At 38.4% G+C, this 12,079-nt stretch overlaps 1 protein-coding gene and 1 pseudogene across 8 annotated transcripts in view; both read left to right on the top strand.

Annotated features, from left to right (window-relative positions):
- The window catches only part of RPRD2 (regulation of nuclear pre-mRNA domain containing 2), a 108,031-nt gene that overhangs the window by 55,216 nt on the left and 40,736 nt on the right, over positions 1 to 12,079 (top strand). The window lies entirely within an intron of this gene.
- On the top strand, positions 2,732 to 4,217 carry LOC118637588 (annotated as a pseudogene).

Raw genomic sequence — 12,079 nt, 5'->3', positions numbered from 1 at the left:
ACTAGTTGTTATCATCAGAGCTTATATGTTTGTTTTTTACTCTGATGGTATAAAGATGTATGTATGCTCAGTTGCAGTTTGTCCCCGGCCCTGGTTGGTTGTGCGGGTGGCATCCACTCGATGTGTCCCTTTCACGTCGATGTTTCTCTCTCTCTCTCTTCCTTGCTCTCCCTCCCATTCTTCCTGAACAAAAAATGGAAAAATGTCCTCGGGTGAGGATAAAAAAAAAAAAAAAAAAAGATGTATGTATGACCTTTGTTGGGAAATGATGTCACAACAAATTTTGGGGAAACGATGAGCTTGGTACCCTGAAATAAATCCAACTTAAGGGTTTCTGATGACTTCACGGCTAGTTGTTGGTTAGTGAAAAAAGTCTTGAACCCATTAGGAGTCGGAATTTTGGCAGTTTCCTCACCTTCTTACTAAACTGCCTTTCTGCTGTCTTTACACACTTTCTCTGAAGACTTATCTACTCATGGATTTAACTGTTACTCAGTGTACTAATTACTATTATCTGTGTCTCTAGATTTTTGACTATGTATTTAACTACTTTCTGGGAATTATTGCTTCATTGTCACATGATGATATTCAGCTCAAAATGTCTAAAACAATACTATACCTAATATTTGTACAAAGCTCTCCTCTTATAATTTGTATGAAAGTATATTATAAATTGAAATTGTTATACAGTGTTATTTGAAACTCATAGTAACCAACTTTGCAGGTAAACAGATTAGATTTTATTATTCCTTTTTACAAAATGAGAACACTGAAGCCCAGAACAGTTAAGAAATTGCCCAAAGTAAAATGATAATTTAGTGAAAGAACTGAGACTGGAACTGAGATTTTTCTGACACTTAGTCCTGTATTATCTTTATTCTAGCACATAGTCTTCCTAAACTTAACTTACAGTTTTTTATCTTCAATGATCCTTTAGTAATTTTAGATTCTTAACTTTTTATTTCTTAGTCACTTATAGGGGCTGATTCTTCTTCTATTTCTGTCTCCTTTTCTCTCTGCCTTTTAATTTCCTATTATCAATAATATATTTGTATTATTTTTAAAAACACGTTTTTATTGTTTTGAGAGAGAGAGGAAGGGAGGGGGAGAGAGAGACTGAAACATTGGTGAGAGAGAAACATCGATTAGCTGCCTTGTACACACCCCCTACTGGGGATCGAGCCTGCAACCTAGGCATGTGCCCTGACTGGTAATCAAAGCAGTGACCTCTTGGTGCATGGGACAACGCTCAACAAACTGAGCCACACTGACCAGGCTATATTTGTATTATTATAACAGCCTTCTAACTAGCTTCTCAGTTTCTGATATACTTTTCATTCACTTTAGGCTACGTACACATTGATGTCCAGAGATATAATGGTTTAAGGCCATAGGCTCTGGAACCAAGGTACATGGGTTTGAACCCTGGTTTTGTCACCTTCCATCTCTATAACTTTAGGCAATTTAAATTAGCCTCAGTTTTCTTATCTGTGTAATGAAGCCAGTAATAGTACCCATTACACAGAATGTGGTAACTGAGTTATTAGTACATATAAAGAGCTTAGAACAGTGACTGGCATATAATAAACACTTAATAAATGTTAGCTGCTGCTATAATGATGAAGATGATGATTACTTCTACTACAATTAATGTTACCAAATTACTACTGTGATCATTCTTTAAAAATAAAATTTGATATATATATATTTTGTTGTTGTTGTTGTTAGTCCTCAAGGATATTTTTTCATTTACTTATTTGTTTATTTATTCATTTGGGGTATAGAGTGTAAGGGGTGGGGGAGAGAGAAAAAGAAAGAAACATTGATGTGACAGAGACACATCAACTGGTTGCCTCCCACATGACCCAACCATGGCTGGGGATGAACCGCAACCGAGGATCATGCCCTTGACTGGAATTGAACCTGCAACTCATTGGTCTGCGGGCCAACGCTCTAACCACTGAGCAAAACTGGCCAGGGCTGCAAAATATATATATATATATATATATATATTTAATCCTCACCCGATGACATTTTCCCATTTTTTGTTCAGATAGAGTGGGAAGGAGAGAGAGAGAGAGAGAGAAAGAAACAGAAACATCGACATGAAAGGGACACATCGAGTGGTTGCCACCCACTCCCAACCAGGGCCGGGGACAAACTGCAACTGAGGTACATGCCCTTTGCAAGAACTGAACCCGGGTCTCTCTGGACTGCAGGCCAACGCTCTAACCGCTGAGCTAAACTGGCCAGGGCACAAAATATATTTTTATATTTTCTCCCATCCTGGTCACCAGCTTTCCCATGTCCCATTAATGAACCATTGCTCTAGCCAGACAATTATACTTTACTTTATATTTTAATATGTTCTTTTTATTATTTTTTTAAATCCTCACTTAAGGATATTTTTTCATTTATCTTAATATAGTGTGTGAAGGAGGGAGGGAAACTCTTGAAGAATGACGTGGTGGGAAGACTGGCTCTGCCAACTTCAAGACTTACTATAAAGCAGTGTGGTCTTGACCCAGAGAGAGCCAAAGAAACCATGGGACATAATGCAAAGTCTAGAAACAGACCAATGTATATGAATATTTGATTTGTATATGAGACTATAGAACTTTTTCATAACTATTGCTGGGGCAGTTGGCTATTTATATAGAAAAAGAATTAAGTTTTATTCACACCATACACAAAAGTTAATTCCATTTATTTTGGAGTAAATTACCTAAACATGATTTTACCTCATAAGATCGATAAATACAGTGACATTAAAACGAAGACCTTCTATTTACCAATGGACACCATAAAGAGTGAAAAAGGAGGCATTCAGCTTGAGTGCGTGGCAGCGAGGGGGTATCCTTGGCTGTCCCACATTTTGATGCCATCACCATGGTTGCCGGCTATGCCACTTGAGCTCCTCACAGCTTCCACCCATGACTTCGCTCCCCTCGCCATGGGTGCACACACCATGACAAAGACAAGAAGTCCTTCAACCAGAGCCTGGCTGAGTAGAAGTTCTTCATCAAAAATCTGACCACTGGAGTGTTGCTGGGGTGCACTGCCGAGAGCTGGGGTTTGATCTTGTTCTTCTACTGAGTCTTTTATGTATTCCTGGCTGCACTTTTCACATTCACAATGTGCACTAGGCTTCAGATTCAGAACGATTAGGTTTCAAAATATCGTGACCAAATTTCTAGTCCAGGATTTAAGGTTTTTCCAAAACCAGTGTCAGTGTTGGAATATTCCTTCAGTATGTATGATCTAGAGTCCTATAAAGGATACATTGGAAAACCTTAAGAAGTTTTTAAAGCCATATGATTTAGAAGAACAGAAGATCTCTCAGTTTGTCCTGATAGAGTACTTTTTGAAGGGTCCAGTTTATGGTGCATGTCAGTTTCCTGTTACCTTACTTCAAGTATACAGTGGTATGGATGATTCTGATTTTGGCTATTCTATACAAGTGGACACCCATGTATTCTTCTGAAAACGAACAGAGTAATTGGGTTAAAGCCTCAAGGAGAACTAAGGATAGAGTGCTTTATTATTCCCAAGAGTGAAAACATAACCCTTATCAGCTTATCCTCCTAATTTAATTATAGACTTTAAATATTTTCCTTGTTATGGGGAAAGTTGCATGCCCAGCTTGGCTTTGGTGCTAGTTGTACACCAAAAGAAATAATAGTCAAGTGCAAGATTGTTGGATCACCCAGCCCAAAACACCATAATGATTGTGACAAGTTTTTAGGACAAGTTGTGTGCAAAGTCACAATGTATGCATAGTAGGAATTAGACTATCTCCACAGAGTAAATGTTGTGTTGTCTGTCTTCATTTGGTATCAGCCAGACCTGACATTCTAGAATCATGAGACCACCTTAGAGAAAGATGGGGTGGTATATGACACTGCGGCAACATCATAATGCACTTCCCAATCACAGTGCTCACTGTCCTCTAAAGTAACTGCATGTTGCCTCTGCTGCCTTTTGGAGCCATTGTACTGTCACCAAAAAGACTGTGAACATCTGATTCTGAACATGTAGAATGGAGGTCTTGTCCTATTTTTATGTGATTTAGTACCAAGTGTCTAAAGTTTAATGTGCTGTGCTATGTTTTTTATAGATTTAACACTGTTAACTAATTTTTATAAAAAATCTTCACCTAAGGATATTTTTCCATCTATCTTCAGATAGAGTGGGAGGGAGGGAGAGAGAGACACATCGAGTGGTTGCCTGCTGCATGACCCCGACCAGGGCTGGGGATGAACCGCAACCGAGGTTTATGCCCTTGACCGGAATTGAACTTGGACTCTTAGGTCCACAGGCCAACACTCTCACTGCTGAGTCAAACCGGCCAGGGAAGCATTCTTGCAGATTTCTAATATATGGCTTAATAGCAGCAGCTACATTTTCTTCGATGTTCCTGCATTAAGTCTGTTGTGCTATCAGATGTTATATAGCCTTAGAACTGCTGAGATACATCATTACATAAAGTCAAAGTTTCAGTCAGGAGAGAGAAACCACAAACTAGTAATTTAAACAAAGAAAATGTAATATAAAGAATTGTTGAGTAGTCCTGGCCAGGTGGCTCAATTGGATGGAGCACTGTCCTGTACACCAGGGGATTACAGGTTCAGCTCCCAGTCAGTGCACATACCTGGGTTGATAGTTTGATCCCTGATGGGTCCGGGAGGCAACCAACCGATGTTTCTCTTTCCCTCTCTCTCAAAAAACAAAACAAAACAAAAAAAACCACAATAACATATTCTTGGGTGAGGATTAAAAAAAGATTGTTAGCCCTGGCTGGTTTTGCTCAGCGGTTAGAGCGTCGCCCTGCGGACCAATGAATCGTAGGTTTGATTCCTGTCAAGGGCACGTACCTCTGTTGCGATTCTTCCCCAGCCCTGGTTGGGGTTGTGTGGGATGTTTCTGTCTGTCTGTCTCTCTTTCTCCCTCCAACTCTACCTGAACAAAAATGGAAAATGTCCTCATGTGAGAATAACAAATAAAAAGAATGTTGAGGAGGTAAAAGGTAGATAACTAACTAGAAAGAATAAAAGAACTCTAAGGTGTGATGGGACTACTCCTGGACCTCAGGGAAAACTGAATGAGGAGGCCTCCCTCTCCTCCCAGCTGAGACTCAGACCTGAGGAAAGAGTGAATTGCTACATGCACATCTCCTTGCCACTGTATTGGCTAAGAAACAGGGTGGAGAACACTCATCACTGAGCTGCAAGAGAAATCCTCCATTGTGTGAAAACTGCCAAGATGCCTGTATGCTTGCTGATTCACTTAAAAACAAAGCAGAACACTAAGAGAATCCCTACAACCGATTCCAGCCTTTCAGTCACTCTAGGGCCCTCTGTAGGCAGAGTCTAACAAAGAACCAAGGGGAAACAGTTTGCATTCTGGCTCCAGTAGCACCAGAAAGGGTGGCTTAGAGCACAGAGACAATAAATTAATAACTGACATACGTACCTACCAGATAGGGCATGCATTTTAAAGTTCACTAATACCAAAATTAACAAGATTGTGGCACAATGGGAGCTCTCATACATATACTTTTGGTTTGAGGATTGATTGGTATAAAACAACTCTCTTAAAAAGTTTGTTATGTACACCCTATGATCTTGTGATTTCACCCCTAGTCTTTTACAAAACCCTGAGAAACTTTTGCATGTGTACAGCAGGATTTATAAAAGAGAAATTTTAGCCATGGCTGGTTTGGCTCAGCGATTGGAGCGTTGGCCTTCGAACCAAAGAGTTGCGGGTTCGATTCCGGTTAAGGGCACATACCTCGGTTGCAGTTCATCGCAGCCCTGGTCGGGTGGTGCGGGAGGCAACCAGCCGATGTGGCTCAATAGCGGCGATGTTTCTCTCTGTCTCTCTCTCTTCCTCCCTCCCACTCTATCTAATGATAAATGGAAAAAAATCCTCGAATGAGGAATTAAAAAGAACTTCTAAATGTTACAAGAAAATATGAAAATTTTTTATGACAGTGGGAGTTAAAAAACTCTTAATCCCTGACTGGTGTGGCTTAGTGGTTAGAGCGTTGGCCCACACACTGAATTGTCTTGGGTTCCATTCCTGGCCCAGGGCATGTGCCTGGGTTGCAGGTTCAATCCCCGGCCCTGGTCATGGTGCATGCTAGAGGCAACCAGTTGATGTTTCTCTCTCTCTTGCTCTCTCTCTCTCTTCCTCCCTTCCTCTCCCTCCCATTCACTCTCTAAAAATTTATGGAAAAAATATTCTCTGGTAATGATTAACAACAACAAAAAAAGGTCCTAAATCACAAAGAACATAAATAAAGAAAAGTATGGCTTTAATTACATCAAAATTAAGCCTGTTTGTTATAGAATAAGCCATAAAATTAAAGACAAGTGCCACAATAGGGAAGATATTTGTTATAAGCAAATAATAAAGATAAGTTAATTATTTTAGGAGATAGAGTAGCAAGTTTTTAGAGAGAAAAATCTGTCTCCACTCTAATTTCTGAGTTTTTATTTTATTTATTTATTTATTTATTTATCCTCACCCGAGGACATTTTTCCATTTTTTTGTTCAGATAGAGCGGGAGGGAGAGAGAGGAAGCGAGAGAGAGAGAAACATCGATGTGAAGGGACACATCGAGTGGCTGCCACCCGCACGACCAACCAAGGCCGGGGACAAACTGCAACCGAGGTACGTGCCCCTAACGGGAACCGAACCTGGGTCTCTCTGTACCGCAGGCCGACACTCCAACCGCTGAGCCAAACCGGCCAGGGCCTGAGTTTTTAAAAATATTGACTACCTCCTATTTGAGTTGACCCATTATGTAATCTTCCATTCGGTCAGTTAGCAGATATTTACTAAGAATCTGCAAGATAACAGCACATTATTCTGATGACATCCCAGAAATAAGATATTGATAAAAAAAAGATACTCTTCTGACTGAGGCACAAGATTATGCTGTTTCGCTTTGTTTGTTTTAACTATGGTACCTGGGCACCTCCTCTTGTACTCTTCATCACCGTTATGCTTTGAAGTAATTTGCTGATGCCTTGCTGTTTTAAACCTGGGCAGAGGGGTGTTGCTGTTGAACTTCTTAGCAATTCTGTAAAGGTCAGCCAATTTTTTGTTACTTGTAAGTCAAACAACAAACTTTATAAGTAATTTTTTTATGTTATGTGTGGTAATGATTGTACATTCTACAGAAATTGAGGTTGTGGTCAGTAATGGCTAAAATAGAGGGCTAAAATAACAAGGTAAGTAAAGCTGCTATTCTGGATTTTGTTTTGATTTTGTTTTATCTTTGGAGAATTCCTGAATACAAGAGATGGTTAAATTGTAGAAGTCTAAGAGTTCTCTGTTTGTATAGATAATGAATAAATCTAGCTAATAATTTTAGAGCTGATAAATTATATACTAAAATCATTTTACAAATGAGGAAACCTAGCCCCCAAAAGACTTCTTATGAAAACCAGAACTAAAACCTAGTTTCCTCATCTAGTACTATTTTAATTATATTATACCCTAGTCTTACTTGTATGTTTTCTTTGCAGTTGCTGTGTTTTCAGCATATTTTATTTGAAGACTTTGGTGAATAGCCATTGGGACTTCATAATGAATATTTTGGTTTGGAAAGGACAAAATCTAGTTATTGTTCATTTTCTTTTAATCCTTACCTGAGGACTTTTTTTTTTTCATTTATCTTCAGATGGAATGGGGGAGAGAGAGAGAGAGAAAGACATCAATGTGAGAGAGACACATCAAGTGGTTGCCACCCACACAACCCCAGCTGGGGCGGGGGACAAACTGCAACTGAGGTACGTGCCCTTAGCGGGAACTGAATCTGGGTCTCTCTGGTCCGCAGGCTGACGCTCTAACCGCTGAGCCAAACTGGCCAGGGCTCATTTGTTACTTAGTTATTTAGTGAGCACCTTGTAGCTGTTGAAGAAACACTAATAAATATGTTATAATCTCTGCCATGAATAAGCTCTGTAGTCTGTTTGAAAAATGGACATTTACAGATGACTTGATTTCTGAATGAATGACCAACCATCTGTTACAAAATGTTCTTTTAAATAAAAGTTATATTCTTTACAAAATACAAGCTGAAACAGCAACAGTAGACATATTAGAGTGTCATAACTGACACTAACCAATATACCTATGTCAGTAGTACCATGTGATCTGGTCAGTTAGACTGGAGAGAGGAAAAAGTGGTCTCAAGTCATAAGCTATCCCTGGCTTCCAGTATAGACTTTCTCTCGGGGAACACTTTTCCTACTTAGACCACTAGAAATCCCATAGATTAAGATCAACAAACATGTGCTTAGGAGCTGACCAAACACTTTGGGAAACAAACCACCATGAGGGAGAATCAGCAGATTTAGAACACTCCCCACCCCCAGTGAACTCCAGATATTAGAATCATCAGACAGAATATGTAAAACAACTATGTAAGAAATGTTAATGATTCAGTGGAATAAAATGAACAATGGACAGACTTGGAAAAGAACCAACAGGAATTCTAGAAAGGAAAAAAAGATTAAGCTAGAAAATAGTTTTGAAGAAATTGGAATTGGAGCAATAGAGATAAGGAGGTGGCCCTGGCCGGTTTGCCTCAGCAGTTAGAGTGTTGGCCTGTGGTCCAGAGAGACCCAGGTTCGGTTCCCGCTAAGGGCATGTACCTCGGTTGCAGTTTGTCCCCGTCCCTGGTTGGTCGTGCGGTTGGCAGCCACTCGATGTGTCCCTTTCACGTCGATGTTTCTCTCTCTCTTCCTCTCTCCCTCCCACTCTATCTGAACAAAAAATGGAAAAATGTCCTCGGGTGAGGATAAAAAAGAGAGAGCGAGGAGGAGGTGGGCAAGTGGAAACTAGAATGAGAGGTCTAATTAATATCAAATTAGAATCCTGAAAGAGAAAACTTTTGAGTTCTTTTGAAGAGGTAATACTCGAGAACTCTGGATTGATGAATCTGCAGATATAGGAAGCACAACATAAACAAAGCAGAATAAAAAAATAGTTTGCTCCTTGTCATTGTAATGAAATTACAAAACAAAAAGTTTTCAAAAGCAGATAGAGTTCACACCTACTAGGATAACTAATTTTAAAACAAAACCAAAGCCCTGGTTAGTGCGTTGGCAGGTGGACCAATGAATCACGGGTTTGATTCTAATCCAGGGCACGTACCTCAGTTGCGTTTCATCCAGGCCCTGGTCGAGTTGTGCGGGGAGACAACCAGTTGGTGTATCTCTCTCACATCGATTGTTTTCTCTCTTTCCCTCCCCTTCCTCTCACTCTAGCTGAAGATAAATAGAAAAATATCCTCAGGTGAGGATTAAAAAAAACAAAACCCTAGAAAATAACAAGTCTTAGAAAGGAAGGGGGGAAACTTAAACATTTCTGATAGAAAACAAACTTCTGAGTCAGTTTTACTCTGGGAAGCTAGCAATAAGAGGAATGGTGAGTCATACTGGCAATAAAATATACGAAATATCTAAGAATAGCCTTAACAGAAAATATGAGAGACCCTTATTAATAAATTGTATTTAGGAATGCTGAACATAAATTAATAAATATTCTTTGCTGCAATTTTAAAAATTTGTATAAATAATTCATAGATGTTAATAGAACGATAATACTTTCCAAATTAATATATCAGCCTAATATAATTCAAGTTTAAAACACCAAGTTCCTCCTCTTTTGGAAGTTAACATGAACTCTAAATTTGCGCTGGAAAAAATGAGCAAGTGAAAGTATAACTAATAAAATATTTTTAAATATAATTGTAATGAGGGAAGGCAAGCTACAGTTTTGAAGATAACAGAGTAGAATGTAAAAGTGGATCAACAGAACAGAATTTGCAGCCTAGAAAAGATTAAATACATGCTAGAGGAAGCACAGTAAATCAATGTAGAAAAGAGAAATTACGATATTGGAGCAATTAATAGGAAATCTGTTTAGAGCTTGACTTTACACAGATTTTAAATGAATTATACAACCGAATGTTAAGAAAATAAGTTTTATTTTAAATATCTCTGGTAGGACAGTTTTTAAACATTCAGGGAAATTGGGTTCTAGAATGAATGTAGATTGTACCAAAGAATTATTGTTAATTGTATTAAGCATGGTAGTAGCACTATAGTTATATAACAAAATGTTAGAACTGTTTTAGATTAGGGGTAAAATGACATGATAGCTGGGATTTGCTTTAAAATACTTCAATAGCCCAGCCAGTATGGCTCAGTGGTTGAGCATTGACCTATGCTCCAAGAGTTCGCCAGTTCAATTCCCGGTCAGGGCACATGCCCAGGTTTTGAGCTCGATTCCCGGGGCGGGGGGCATGGAGGAGGCAGCTAATTGATGTATCTCTCTCATCAGTGTTTCTGTCTCTCCCTCTCCCATTCTCTCTCTCTAAAAATCAGTAAAAATATTTTTTTAAATAAAATAAAATACTTCAAAAAAAGAAAGAAAATGTGGCAGATCTTGGTAATTTTTTAAGCTGAGTGATTCTACTTTTTGTCGTTTTGAATCTTTACTCGAGGATATTTTCCCATTGCTTTCTAGATTGAGTGCAAGAGAGAGAGAGAGAGAGAGAGAGAAAGAGAGAGAGAAACATTGATGTGAGAAAGATACATCGATTGGTTGCTTCCCGAATGACCCCAACTTGGAGCTGGGATTAACCTGCTACCCTTTGTTCTGCAGGCTGACGCTCTAACTGCTGAGCAGTACCAGCCAGGACTATTTGAAATTTTTCATAGTACAACTTTTAAAAGAGAAGAAATGGTTAAATTGAGATTACAAATTCAAACTGAAATGTTGCAGAAGAATGATGAGTTGTATACTGTTACTGGTGGTAGGAGTATAAATAGGTACAACCCTCTTAGAAAATATGTTGCATTGTTAAGGAGAAAGAGAGGCTTTGACCAAAGATACTCATTGCAGCATTAATTATAGTAACAAATCTAGACAACCTTATATCCAGTAGTAGTCAGGTGGTGAATTTTGAAACAATCACATGATAGAGATTTGTTTTTTGTTTTTGTTTTTAATCCTCACCTGGACATTTTTCCATTTATCTTTAGACAGATTAGGAAGGAGGGAGGAAGGGAGAGAGAGAGAGAGAGAGAGAAAAAAAAAAACATCAATGTGAGAGAGACACAAGGACTGGTTGCCTCCCACTCGACCCAGACCAGGGCCGGGACGAACTGCAACCAAGGTATGTAACCTTGGCTGGAATCAAACCCAGGTCTCATTGGTTCGCAGGCCGACGCTCTAACCGCTGAGCCAAACTGGCCAGGGCTATGATAGAGTTTTATGTATTCATTAAAAGTAATGTTTACGAAGAGTAGATTAGAACATTGAGAAAAGCTTCTTGTGTTAGGTGAAAAGAATATAATACAATTATGTACATACACACATATATAAAATTGTTTTCAAATACAATACTAGCATTCATAGGGGAAAAAAACTAGAAGATAATAATGATAAAATTGGTACACTGTAAATCTCCATTTGGTGAAAATGAGTGGAATTTTTCTTTATACTTTTCAATAATTTTTTCAGTGTTATATATACATAAATTTATAGTACCTATAGTATATGTGTACTGTATACTATAATATTTATATATAGTATTTATAATACATAATTATATATTATGGTGTTTGTAGTGTATGAAATGTATTATACTACTATTATATATTATATATACTCTATACTGTAAATACAATAAATACTATAAAAATACTATATATACTACTCTATACTGTAAATACAATAAATACTATAAAAATACTATATATACTACTGTATGTGTGTGTGTGTGTTTACAGTTGGCCCTTGTTTATCACGGTTAATCAGTTCCAGACTCTACAACAATAAATGAATTTCCGTGAAGTAGGATTCTTTATTTATATACAGTCGTTCCCCCTTATATACAGAAGCCCACTTGGCGCTTCAACTTTGACGGCTTCACTCTATTGCTAGGGACAACTGTATAATTTGAAAAAACCTCAATAGAGTGAAGCCACGAAAGTCAAAGCGCGAAGTGGTGAGAGACAACTGTATAATGAGAGAAAGGTTGTCAGCATATAAAACA

Source organism: Molossus molossus, unplaced genomic scaffold (assembly GCF_014108415.1).
Source record: "Molossus molossus isolate mMolMol1 unplaced genomic scaffold, mMolMol1.p scaffold_m16_p_20, whole genome shotgun sequence".
In the NCBI taxonomy this organism is placed as follows: domain Eukaryota; kingdom Metazoa; phylum Chordata; class Mammalia; order Chiroptera; family Molossidae; genus Molossus; species Molossus molossus.
This window is presented reverse-complemented; position numbering and strand designations above follow the sequence as displayed.